General features: G+C 35.9%; 1 protein-coding gene across 3 annotated transcripts in view; it reads right to left on the bottom strand.

The window, feature by feature from the left end:
* LOC114654708 (vasculin-like) overlaps positions 1 to 11,158 on the bottom strand; it is a 48,457-nt gene extending 37,299 nt beyond the window's left edge. For 2 of the 3 annotated variants that reach the window (XM_028805425.2, XM_028805427.2), the window contains exons 1-2: positions 10,278 to 11,158; positions 9,103 to 9,847 (exon numbers count right to left, since the gene is read on the bottom strand). The gene's annotated coding sequence lies outside the window, so the exon portion shown is untranslated. Of the gene's footprint in view, positions 1 to 9,102; positions 10,020 to 10,277 lie in introns of those variants that run through there. The other variant, XM_028805426.2, reaches the window with a different exon arrangement.
* Positions 11,159 to 13,319: the final 2,161 nt, after the last annotated feature.

Raw genomic sequence — 13,319 nt, 5'->3', positions numbered from 1 at the left:
ATCAAAACAAGTTTGGTGACTAAGTGCGTTGTAACACGGGCTGTGATTTGTTACATGGGAGGGAGACGACAAATCACAGCTTCCCACTTTGTAATCGGGCCTGTGATTGGTGCTTTGACTGATGCCTTGTCGACGTCATGACTGCCTACAAGCTGCTCTTCGACCTGAAAAAGAAGCAGTGGCAGCAACTGCTGATCACAATGTTTTTGCAGCCTCGCAAAAAAGAGCCAGTTCCTACTACTATTACTACAACTACTACTACGGAAACCGAGGAGGAGGTGCCCCAGGAAATGGCTTTTCCGTCTGAAGAGACATAAAATACAGTCATCGACTGCACAGTAAAAGTCATCATCACCTTCATTGTCATCATTTTTACTGTGCAGCATATTCATCACCATCATCGTGTCATATATAGCTACGTGTACTTCGCTATACAGTAAGTGTAAACTTATCTACTGATTTCATATTGCTTTGCAATTGTCCCTGTTAATAGAGTAAAGGGTGGGTTGTAAACAATACAGGGAGGGTTTAAAAACGTCCAAATACACGTTAAATAAAATAAATATGGTGTCCCTACTTCGCGGAAATTCAGTTATCGCAGTCGGCCTTGGAACCTATCTCCCACGATAAGTGAGGGATTACTGTACAGTGCTATGCAAAAGTATTCAGTCCTCTTGAATGTCAAAGTTTTCTGCATGGGTCCTTTCTTGCTACCCTCCTGCATAAGGCTCATTTTAAGGAGAGCTCTTGGAATTGTGGACCCATGCACCTTCACTCCAATTTCAGCCAAACAGGACTGCTATCTGCTGAGAGTGACAGTTGGATTTTTAGTAGCCTCTCTCACCAGTCGATGTCTTACTGGAACAGGCTGCTCCTCAAAATTAAACAACAGAATAAGAGTCTGGGTACTGTGATGAACCTTTCACATTCTGATAATGGATCCAACAGTGCTTAATGGAACATTCAAACTCTAATATTATTTGTAGTCATTCACCGCCTGGGCATTTCAATTACTGTGTTTCTCACATTAGCAGAATGCTCTTTTGTCTTCACTTTTTCCAGTGATTGTCCAACAAAATACATGGTCCTACTAAGTGTACTTTTTATATCAAGAGAGATATGAAGGACTGAAAAGTAGTATCCAATTATGCTTAAATTATGGTCAAATGACTGTCACCTGTGTGTCATTTATGATTCGTTTCATTTAAACTTGGAGCTTCCAGAGCACAGAGGTTTAAATAAATTATACAAACACTAAACATTTTTGTCTTTGGAAAAATATTGTTACAGCATTAAGAGTTCAGATTTAAAATACTGAATGCATAAATGTGTACAAATCTTTTGCCATGCACAAAATTATGTTGACTTTCAAGAGAACTGGGTTCTTATGTGTCCCACTGTACATTTAACAGATTACTCACAATAGTATGTTCACAGCAACAATGAATTCAATTTGGATTACAAATTAACTCGGGAGAGAAAACTGTTGGCATGATAAGCACCCAGAACACAGAAAAAAATATTTCGGCAAGTAGCTTTCGCCGTTACCATAGCTAACTTAGTACCAAAATGTCAAGACTTAAAAAGGCAAGTTATAACAGTTCTTTTGTAATAATGGAAAATAATGCAGTGCACAGCATTTCATACACGTTTTAAAATATGCCCAAGAATTTTACTGTACTACTGTATGTTCACAAGAAAATAATAGCCTTACAAGCCTATAAAATGTCATGTTTCTGTCAGTTATATAGCTGTTCCTTTTCCAAATATGACGATATTGACCCTGGTCTTAAACATTTCAGAATAAACACAGAAATGCTACAAGTATACAATTTCTTCAGATACTTTCTAATATGCCAGTTTTTAAAAAATTGGGTTGCAATCTCAATGCACTGTTGCTTGCACAGATCAGTAAGCCGTTTGGGTATATATCTTGCACAAACCTAACAGTACCCCAAATCAATCATGCACTATTGTATGTGTAGATCCATAGCCAATATCCAAATGTGCAACACCACCAGACAACATAATCCATTAGTCTTCTCTGATGGAGGCATTCACCACGTTAATTTGGTCTTGTGTACGCACAATGTTGGCTAACAGATCGAGCTTCATCGGTTACATGTGTTCTTCCCAGCTTTAAACCTTTCTGCCCATTCATAAACATTTCATTGAGTCATGCAGTTTTCATTTCTGTACTGAGCCAACATCTTTGGTGAATTTCAGCAGGTTTCTCTTCCTCTGCCCATAGAAATCTCATTATGGCATGTTAACAATAGCAAAATCTTGCAGCTGAGCATCCATGTTCATTTAATCTTGGCTTTGACTAGACTAAAAGGCACAGCACCATGCATTTTCAAACTGCCCATAAGCCATTTGCAAACATGCTGAATTGTGTCACCTTCTATCTGTTGTGATCACCATTCATTTTTCAAATTACCTTTGCTTTTTGATTTACCCTTGTATCTCTGAAGAGATCTAAGCAGACACACAAATCCTGGTGAATCAGGTCTTCTTGGCATCTTGTTGTCACGTGAATTTGTTATTCAGTTTTATTCTTGGATAAAAGCACACTTGTTTTGTTAAACCTTTGCAAAAGTGTTTTAATATTCCAGTAACCACTTGAATGATATCAGATCGGTCTCAGTCTCTCTCTCACACATGCACACACACATCCACACACACACATCCATGCGTGAAAATGTCATTTGAGAATGCTGTCATTTGAGTGCGAGTTGTCGTTTAGGCAAGATCGGGGGGGGAAAAAAATGTTCAATCTCCACATCATGGTGCATGGTACCGAGAATGCAGACAGACGTCTTAATTTTGGACACATACACTGTCAGCATGGCACTGCCAATCTAAACACTAGCATGGAGAATTGCTCATGTACTGAAGTGACTTTAGCTGAAGGTGGAAGTTCCCGTCCCACTTTATTTATAGTGCCAAGCAAAGTCGTGTTGCGGTGCAGTAGTCTATTAGCCAGCAAAAGAGATATAAAGAAGTTGTCTTTTGTTACGGTTTGGAAGTCTTGGAAAGTCTTTCTCCCGTGGGATGACTGGGATCTTTTCCTAAATAAGGAGTGGCATTGCACATGTACTTTGGCATAAAGTTTTGGATTGAGGCAGATTTGGAGACAAATTTGTCAGGCTTGGTTGAGATGTATTGCAAGAAAGGACAACAGACCTTGGTTGGAAACAGTTGCTCATCAACAGTAATATGTTGGTCTGGGTTGCAACTCAAAACACAGTTCTCAACAAAACGTTGCCAGATATCGCAAATCATGGACCAGAAGGTGCTTGCTAATTCAGTGCAAGCAGGGACATGCAAGAAAAGTTGATTTAAAATAAAAAAAAAAAAAAAAAAAAAAAGGGGTGGGGAGCACACTCAACGATAAGCTCCTGTTCCAAGACCTCTGCCTTCCCGTGGAATGACAACTCATGTTGAAATGACATAACATTTTCAAATAATGTTGTTTTAATGCATGGATGTCTGTGCACAGAGAGGGCAACAGAGGCAGAGAAAGACTTGAGATCATGCAAGAGGATACTGGAATACAAAATAAACACTTAAGCAAAATGTATAATGGAACAAGTGCTTTGATTCAAGAATAAAACTGAATTAAAAAAAAAAAAATTCACATAACAAGATACCACGACAACATGATTCATCAGTGTTTGTGTGTCTGCTTACATCACTTCAGCAATATCTTTTACAAGTACCATAAATTTACACTGGCTGTTACAGACTCAAATCAAATGTATGTTTTTATTATATAATAACAGCAGCTCACTACTCAAAACAGTAAATGCGAAAGGAACCCAGGATCAACCCCGTAAACCATTTATTATAGCTGAGAGATTGGCCCGAGAGAGAGAGACACACACACGTCTGGAGAAGCCTTGCCAATTGCCCAAGAGGGGCAATATGCTTAAGAGTATGTAAAGCAAGGCAGAAGGGATGTTTCACAAAATTAAAACTTGTACCCCTCAAATAATCTTGGCAAAGTTGCCAAGCTAAATTAATGCTTAAATAAAAAAAATAAAAAAAAACCACATACCTTCGCAATCTTCTTAGCATCAACATACACTATTCCTAATCTACAGGATAACTTGTTTAGAATGCTACAGGAAATGAATATTCAACACTCACTCACAGTCTAGTTCAAGTTAGTCCAATTTTACTGTATTATGTACATATGGCAAACATTCTATTGGCTCTTAGTTTTAGAAATATTTGTATTGAACACATTTCTGGAGAATCTAAAAGATACATTAACAGAAAACCACCAATTTTAGATTTCAAACACCCCCTAAACTTAAAGTCTGTATCTGTTAAAAGCCACTCCTATCAGAAATTAGGATTCTTAGAAGCAGAAACTTCCTAATGTATTAAGCAAGACTTTTTTTATTCAATGGAGGCAAACTTAAAGGGAACCAAGCAAATAAAATACATTTTGGCACATGTTTTTAATCTGATTAATACCTGAACTTTAATCTAGCAAGATGGAGCCACTACCATGCTGCGAGAGGAATCCCAAAATGTAAATACCTTTTATAATAATTCTTTTACAAGATAAAAATGTAAACATACTAATTTGCAAATGCAATATTTTTCAGTAGATCTGAAGCATCTACCCCGACCCCCCGTCTCCCAGGAAGCCTTGGATATCATCACTGGGTGAAGTTATCCTCTACTACACCATTTTTGTTTACACTATATTCCACACACTTTCCATTTCACTATATTTACTGTATTTTAGGTAAAGCTTTACAGTGTACTTTTGACTATCACCAATGCCTTTCAAATGTTCTTTTCCCCTGGATTGAAATTAATTTGTGAAAAACTATGGTTTTGGACCCCTCCTCCCCCAACAAAGTTTAAGAAGCACATTATATATAATTTTAAATATTTAAATTAATTTTAACCCATACCCTACAGTTTTTACTGTTAAAATTATCTGCAGTTTGAAGTTGAGCAGTCAGCATTAGGCTGCAAGTGTGAATGCTGTGAATTTAAGAAATTTAGTTAAAAGAATAATTAACTCATTATTATCTTACATGGCAGACTAGGGATGTCAAAAGAACGGAAACTTTTGGTACTTCGTATGAGTAGTACGGAGTACTAGACTCATGCGGGATTACAAGTAGACAAATTACAAAAAAAGGCAAAGAAATACAGTACATGTGAAAACTGTGAATAAGAGCCTCATATAAAAATGGGACACAGTGATTATGACACACCAGATCTTCACATGCTGGAAATAAAAACAGAAGTCATGTCCAAAAATACTTTGTCTCCCAGATAGGAGAATTTCAGCAAATGACTGTGGAAATTTGGATTATTTATATATTAAAATAAATAAATAATAAATATAAAAAAAAAACGCTAGCTAAAAAAAAAAACAAAAAAAAAAACACCACAGAGCCTTTCATTACCACCACTTTTATTCTATTTTGGAGTTACTTCATAAAATAAAGTATCTTGCATGCTTTGTGAATGCAATGATGTGACTGATCAGATGGGAGTTTTAATCCTTCAATTTGTAGTGTCACAATGTTGGAAGAGGAGAAAAAATTATGGCATGATGGTTCGCTTTTTAATACCATGTCCTTTAAATGTCCAAGAAGGGTACAGAGGCTTCAATTATTCTCCAATTATGCCTGACACATCCACTTGTGCTTTTATGTATCAATTCATTTTCTAACCAGTTTTGAACAGCTCACGGTCCAGAGAGAGATACTGCATGCACCATGCACTGTTATGCATACAGGACTCTGCTCACTGGCAGTTCAAACGGTAGCAAGTCAAGGTGAGTTTCTAAACAAAGTAGCTATTTGGCTTGCCTACACTGGTGATGAAATGAGCTGCTACAAAGCAGTGCAATTATGCCAGGAGTGGCAAAATTATATATTTCCATTGCTAAATACGTGCCGTTCAGTGCTACTGTAAATTTGTGTCATTCATTTGGTTTTTGAAGCAAGACTAGTGTCCCTTCATATAATCTCTAAGATGTGATAAAATGCATTGAAAGCTCATATGTCATTTATATGGAAGGTAGATTGGTGCGTGTAACGCAGTCTACTGGTTAAACTGCAGATCCAGTGAATATTTTACTTCTGGACTAGAAAATCAACTAAGCAATAACAAGGTCCAATCAGTCACAAGTTGGAAAACAACTCAGCAAAGAGTGTTTTCCAGGAGGTCCGAAATAATGGATTAATGTAAAGTTGACCCAAAAAAAAAAAAATTAAAATTTAGACTTGGAAGAAAAAGGAGGAACAGATTAGGAAAGGTTCTAGGATTTTGTAACATTTAAAAACTGAATCAATGAGACTTCTGTTATTCTTAAGTTCGTTTTTAACCAGCTAATGATGCAAATATAAATTTTAAACGATACCAAATGTTACAAACATAACAGGGAGATTCTCAGATGAACCAGATTTTGAAAGCATGTTGTTACAAAACAGATGTAAAGAGTTTAAATTAAAATATTCTGAATTACCTTGGAATTCAGCAATTCAACAGTACAAATATAGTAATATTTGAATTTCTGTGTTTAGCAAATGGTATTTTTCAGTTCAAGGAAAGAATATGTTTAATATTCTTTATTTAATATGAGTAAATTTTCAATGAGAACATGGCAAGTTATATTAAAGTAGTCCATGTTAAGATCATCCTTTATAAGTCCTATGTAAAATCTCCTCAAGATTACAAAATTTCCTCCTATAATTGTTGCACTGGAGGGATCCCAACTTCTATCACGCGGTAGAATTAAAGCCCTGCATTGTATTTTGATATTAACAAATGCCAATACTAGTTTACTTAAATGAAAGTTGGATAACTTCATGGATTTTAAAGGCCACAGTTACTACCATGGCCGTGTGGAATAATGGTTAAGGCTTTGGACTTCAAACCCTGATGTTATGGGATTCAAATCCTGCTATCAGCATTGTGTAACCATGAGCAGGTCACTTCACCTATCTGTCCTCCAAAAAGAACAACAAAAGAAACGAATCATATTTCAAAAGGATGCAAGTCACCTTGAATAAAGGTGTCAGCCAAATATGTAATAGTATTTATATTCTATTACAGAAAGACACAATATTGTTGATGTTAATAGTAGAGGTACTTTTAATAAAAAGTAATTGTATGGGATTCCTGTTTTTGCCGTTTCATCAAAAAGGTATCAAGTATTGAGAAATTTCACTCGTATTGGTATTGAATACTAAAATTCTAGAATCACAACATCCCTAGTACAGGCTAATTAGCACTGCAACTTTACTAATCCAGCATACAATGTTCAAATCCTACACCTCTTGGTTTATCTGGAGTTAACATGTTCCCCTTGTGCCTCTCTACTTTTTTTCTGAACTGGAGTAAGCAGGTTTGAGAATGATAACTATTATTAGCCTGCCAGTGAATAAAATATTTGCTTTGCGATTATCATGAATTGTTGCCAAAACAAAAATTAAAGGAACACCATACGAGAATGTGAAACAGAATTGTGACATCATAGAGAGAGGTGTCCAAGAAAGTTCTAATTTTTTCCTGTTGGATTGTCCTTTGCAGGGAGACAGTAGCCTTGAACAGATTTATTTTTATTGACATGCTTTACACACAGTACAACATTAACAAAATGCAAATGAGGAAAAAAATGCATTCATTCTTAAGAATCCTGCACTGAATTCCAAGCCCTGTACATGTTCAGTAGTTTTATCTACATCTTGCTAGTTTTCATAACATACTGTTATTTTACTAAAAATGGAGCTTTCAAAAGATTGGTGTATTTAATAAAATTCATAAAACAACCATTTCCGTTGTTAAAGTCAAGCATCCCTGGTTTCAAACCAGCCTCCCAAATGATATGGCACCAGACCCAACTAGCTAAAAGACACTCAAAATGTGAACACCTATCAATTCAGCTGGAAAAAGAATCAGTAAATGCAAATCCAAAACCGTGGTTCTTTTCCAGTAAAGAAAGAAATGTCAGTCAAGTAAGAGATGAGCAGATACCCAAAGACTTTGGCAGCTTATCTTCACAGTCTTCTCTCAGCCTATTCAGAGCAAAAAATAGGGTTGCTATGGAAGGTAAAGGCCATGTCATATTACACAACTTTTTCAGCTACAGACTTCAATTACATAATTTTAGGGAGTCTGAGGCAGTAGTGGCAGCTCCAGTGAAAGCCTGTGTGTTTGACTTCTCCAGCAACTGAACGAGTATCTGACTCACTACTTAACCTCCAACAAAATCAAACAGATTTGATCTGGTCTTAATCATAGGGGCAGACATTGTGCATACAAGAGTTGGGATCCAAGGAGCACTCAGCCAAATGTTCAATGCATGTAATGCAGGTACAAGTAAAAATGAACACTGGTACTTTGGACCTACCAAACGGCAGGATGATATTCAATTACTATACTATTTAAAACAAAAAACACACAACTTATAAAATATACAAAGTATTGCAGTATAACCAAAAGTGATCACTTCAAAAGATCACTCTAGTCACAGCAATATTTGGGCTTGAAAGGTCTACTGTAGACCCCTTTCTCACCATATCCTGTGGAACTTTTAATGGGCAATATTTCCAGGGCAGACCTTCAGCTGCCACTTCCCTTTACGTAGATTTCCCCCACTTCTTACAAATTGGAATTCTGTGTTTCCAAATACCAAGTGTTGAGTACTTTCCTTGACTCATCCTTAAAATGAGAACGGTGCACCAGCTACCCAGCCTGAAGCCCCAAGGGTTTTTTTTTTATTCAACTGAAATTAAAAAAAAAAAAAAAAAAAAAAGTGTGGGTACTATTGGTGGTTCCAATGAAATAATGTATATATATAAACCATAAAGTGTCAAATGGGGTACTACTATCAACATAATGAGAAACACATTTAAAAAGTTATGATAAATCTAGCTCCTCAAAACATGAGCAACTCTGATATTTTATTTAAAAAAAAAAAAAAAGACAATTGTGTTGCTGCAGCATTTTCATTTTTTTTAAACACATTCAGAGAGTTCAACTCCGAGCAACCTTAATTTACACATACGTTGATTACAAAATCAAAATTTGTTGTTATAATGGAAACCTCAGAATACTTACAAGTGACCTGGATGAAAGTTTTCTCTTCACACACTCATGTTGAGTGCATCTTCTGGACTCCGTTTCTAAAAATTCCACATAAAATCAGAGTTGCTCATTAAGTATTTTTTGGACGAATGTTGCAGGCTTACATCTTTCATCACCTGTCCATTTTTAGATCCATTGATGGCTCCCCATAAGGAGAAAAAGTGCTAGACAGAGAAAACACACACTTATTCCGGTTTTTTATAATTTATCCAAAAATCCATACCGACAGGATGCTTTGTTGTCCATCACTGAAGAGTTTTCACAACAGAGGTTTTACAGCAGTTATATTTAGAACTGCCTACAAATCATTATCAGCTACCTAAATGCCATTTCGGACGTGTTAAATGTGTCACATTTTACAATGTTGTTTTTCAGTCCAGTATCTCAAAACACAAAAATCAACCATCGGCCTTACACATTCCAAAAATGCTTTCCCTAACAAGCAACAAAGGAAAGAGAAAGTTTTAGGAAGCGTGTCACATAAGGTTCCATTGACGCAGTTATCCGTTCAGAATATCTTCCAGAAAAAAAGTTCCCACCTTCTTCTGCAAAAGCCACACTACATGAGCGTATTTTGTTACTCAGTACTTCGAGAAAAGTGACGTTTTACAGCTAGTATCATTTCCGATGTTCTTTGACAATTCGCCACTTTGCACAATTTTGTCAAGCAGAAAGGTTGGTTTGTATTCCAGAAGATCCTTAACCGAATTGCAATGGCCTGGGAAGAGGAAAACATTGTATGAGTGAAATCCTTTTCCTCAGTGGATAAATTAAGTATACGCATAAAATTTAGCAAAAAAAAGGTGACTAATGGTCTGATCAATGTGGGCAATAAAAGTCAACTGATATCACAAAGAGGAATTCGTGTTTTAGTGGTTAAGTTTCAAAAGCATTTTTATAAGAGGTTGAAAAAGAACAAAACAAGCACATAAAACAAAAACTAAAAAAAATGTAAAAGATTAATCTGTAATCCAGAAAAAAAATGAAATGACATGACTAAGTTGCTATCCTCAAGAAATTTTTAAAAATATAACCACAGCTAACTAAAGTTATCTCAAGAACACATAATGGACTTTATACATTAAATACTGTTCATTTGTAAACTTACTGAACTATCAAAAATTACAACAAAAGTGAAGTTCGCTCACCAGTCAGTACGAGGGTGGCACAGGAGGAAAAAAAAGATCCTCTAACAAGATGTCTCACGTTGCACTCGAATTTACGGGCACTTCTGAATTGTGCCCAATGGGCACACGCTGATCAAATGCCGGCTCTTCCGAGAAAGAGAGAGAAGGCACCAAACAAACTTCTAATTCCAAATCGCCAACAAAATAATATCTCACATGCCCGACCTCCGTTTTAAAATACTCTCTACTTAGTACGAACCAACTTTTTTTTCAATTGTTTAGCTTTAAAATATCTTTTTAGGTCCCTTTTTTAAATTTTTGCCGCTACTGCTTGCCTCCTTCCCAAAATGGCGCCGGACTAGCTGCAATGCTTCGCGAGAATCTCGTGCAAATAAACGTGAACTGGAACCGCCGCTTTCCACTCTTCCAGGTGGACGCACATCGTCTCGGTAGCTACTTGTTTATTTACTGCTCCGTCCTCTTGTGTGTCTGCACGTGTCGTCAATTTGTTTTGCTTCTTACGTCTATATACAAGTTGGCGTTATCTCGAAAAAGACAACAGACGGAACTTGATAATAACTTATCTGTTAAATGATGTTTACATTTTATTGCATATGCTACTACAAACCTGGATCATGTACCCGTTATTGTAAAAGTTAAAATTAAGTCACTTATATCAGGCCCGCAACGTAGTAATATCCATTGTCGACGCAAAATATTAAAAATGTCGTCGCTTCACTTCAATTTTAAAACTATGTGGAACGTAATTATTGGTTCACATACTGCTCATAATTTGACTGATGGAATTACATTTACTAAAGCTAAGATACGCTGGTCGCGCAGTGTTGACAAAAGGGACGTCGCCGGCGTGATGGACTTATTCTGCCCTAGTCTGACAGATTCTGGTTGGCTTATAGGCAGATGGCAGACGAGTGACGTTGACGTCCAAAACACCACTGATACCCCGCCCCGTGTTCAACTGCGTCAACGGGAAAGCACCGGGATTTCGTAAATGCTAATATCGGGACATTTATCATCGAGCAGAAGCTGAACTCTACCTGACAAGGCGGTCAAGGCGCTGCAGGCAGACTAACGGATGTTAGGCAAACATTTATTAAAGATGTCCACGATGAATGCCGAACATACTAATGGTATTTTTTTGTATTTTGTACACATCCAGATAACAGTATATTAATAAGTAGGTATCTTTTTCGCCACACGTACGCTTTCAATAGAGTTTTTGAAGAATACGAATAGTCCAACGTGGAATGAAGCTAAATTTGACCGCTTTCGTCTGGTTACATGTACAATGCAGCGATGTCTGCAGCAAAACAACATGTCTGAAATGTTTTCAGTTAATTTTCTAAGTAATCTGTAAAAGAAACATTGCAGCTTTAGGATTCAACTTAATTTAACAAGATTCTTCACAGCAGTCAATGCATGCCAAGCCATTTAATTAACCTTGTTTTACCTTTGAACAGAAAGTTGATTTTAAAACTTTGATAGAAATATATTTTTATGTATAATTACTATTTGAATGTGAGTGGAATAGTATTAATAATAGTCATAAAAATAAGTATGAATGAGCATAAGCAGCTATAATTCGAGGTGTTCATAAAAAATATGATATACTTCATGAGGTAGAATTCCATAATAAACAAGAATAGTTGCATCAAGTAGACGAAAATGTAAAATATAGACTTTAGTTTAAATGTTCAAAGTCTAAATATTCTCATATGTAAGTACTACACTCATATGTAACAGAAATGTGTAATTTTCACAATCAGATAGAGGTCCATAGAGGGACAGATCCCTAGTAAAGGATCAAAAATAATATTGTATGTGCTCACTGACCTTAAAATAGTCTATTTGTTTCAAACCTAGTTTTGTTAAACTTGACTTGCTTGTATGGAATATTATTTGATTTTAATAAAATTAATAAAATGTTTTTTTTTTTAAAAAAAGAAATAATCTAAAATGATGCCCTATTTGCTTATATTTGAAAGGTGTCATTTTTAACCTTCCAGGGGGGCTAGGACCACCGGTAAACAATCAGTTATCAAAACTAGATCAAATTTGTGATCAGCAACATCAAAATAGCATAAGATGACACTCCATATGCCTATAGATAGATAGATATATATTACCAATCTATTTATGTTCTGTGAAAAGGAGTAACTTTGACCTGTGGTATTCCATTAACGAGAGAACCCCTGGGATTAATCTATGTGACATTTACAAATTCTTGTCTTTTTGATCAATTTTACTGAAGGTATGCATTGGTTTACTCTTTATCAAAAGGGGTAATTTCCTTCAGAAAATATGGGCTTTTGGGTCTAGGGTCAAAAGTGTGGGGAAACCCAAAAAAGCTCAACATTTTGCATAACTAGACATCAAAAGAAGTTACACAGTATTTCATATGTAGGAGTTTCTTGTTAAAAAAAAAAAAAACGGGTTTCAAAGTGTTCATATGTAATTCTTATTTACATAATAATAATAATAATAATAATAAAGATGAAATAGCCTGCTTGAGGAGAAGGGACAAGGTGATCATTGAGCCCATTGTTGTATCCACCATTGGTGTCATCCCACATACACGACACAAACGTTTACAGACATTATATATTAACCAATACACATACATAAAACTACAGGCAGCATCCATTTTAAATACATGTCACATAGTGAGGAAATTCCTTAACACAAACACAATCCCCTAAAACATATACATACCACAAGAAACTGACCTATGTCTTGGCCTAGGTCTAATATAGGCAGTATCACTGGGTCTTTCCCAGAAAACAATTTCAATAATAATAATATTAATGATGAAACCTGGGGACACTAGGACCCAGGAGTATCTTAAGTGGGGTTGAGACAGGTATTTAAGGCCAGATAGTATGGCTTTGGAGAAACAGTTGGTCTTTTCAGGTAAGGGAATTAAACTGAGTGTTTTTCAGTTGTTAAGATATCTGGAAATGCATTTTAGATATTTTAAATTGAATTACAGATATCTAAAAATGCATCTTTTAAGATATCTAAAAAGCATTTTATGATATCTCA

This window comes from Erpetoichthys calabaricus, chromosome 7 (genome assembly GCF_900747795.2).
Source record: "Erpetoichthys calabaricus chromosome 7, fErpCal1.3, whole genome shotgun sequence".
Lineage (NCBI taxonomy): Eukaryota > Metazoa > Chordata > Cladistia > Polypteriformes > Polypteridae > Erpetoichthys > Erpetoichthys calabaricus.
This window is presented reverse-complemented; position numbering and strand designations above follow the sequence as displayed.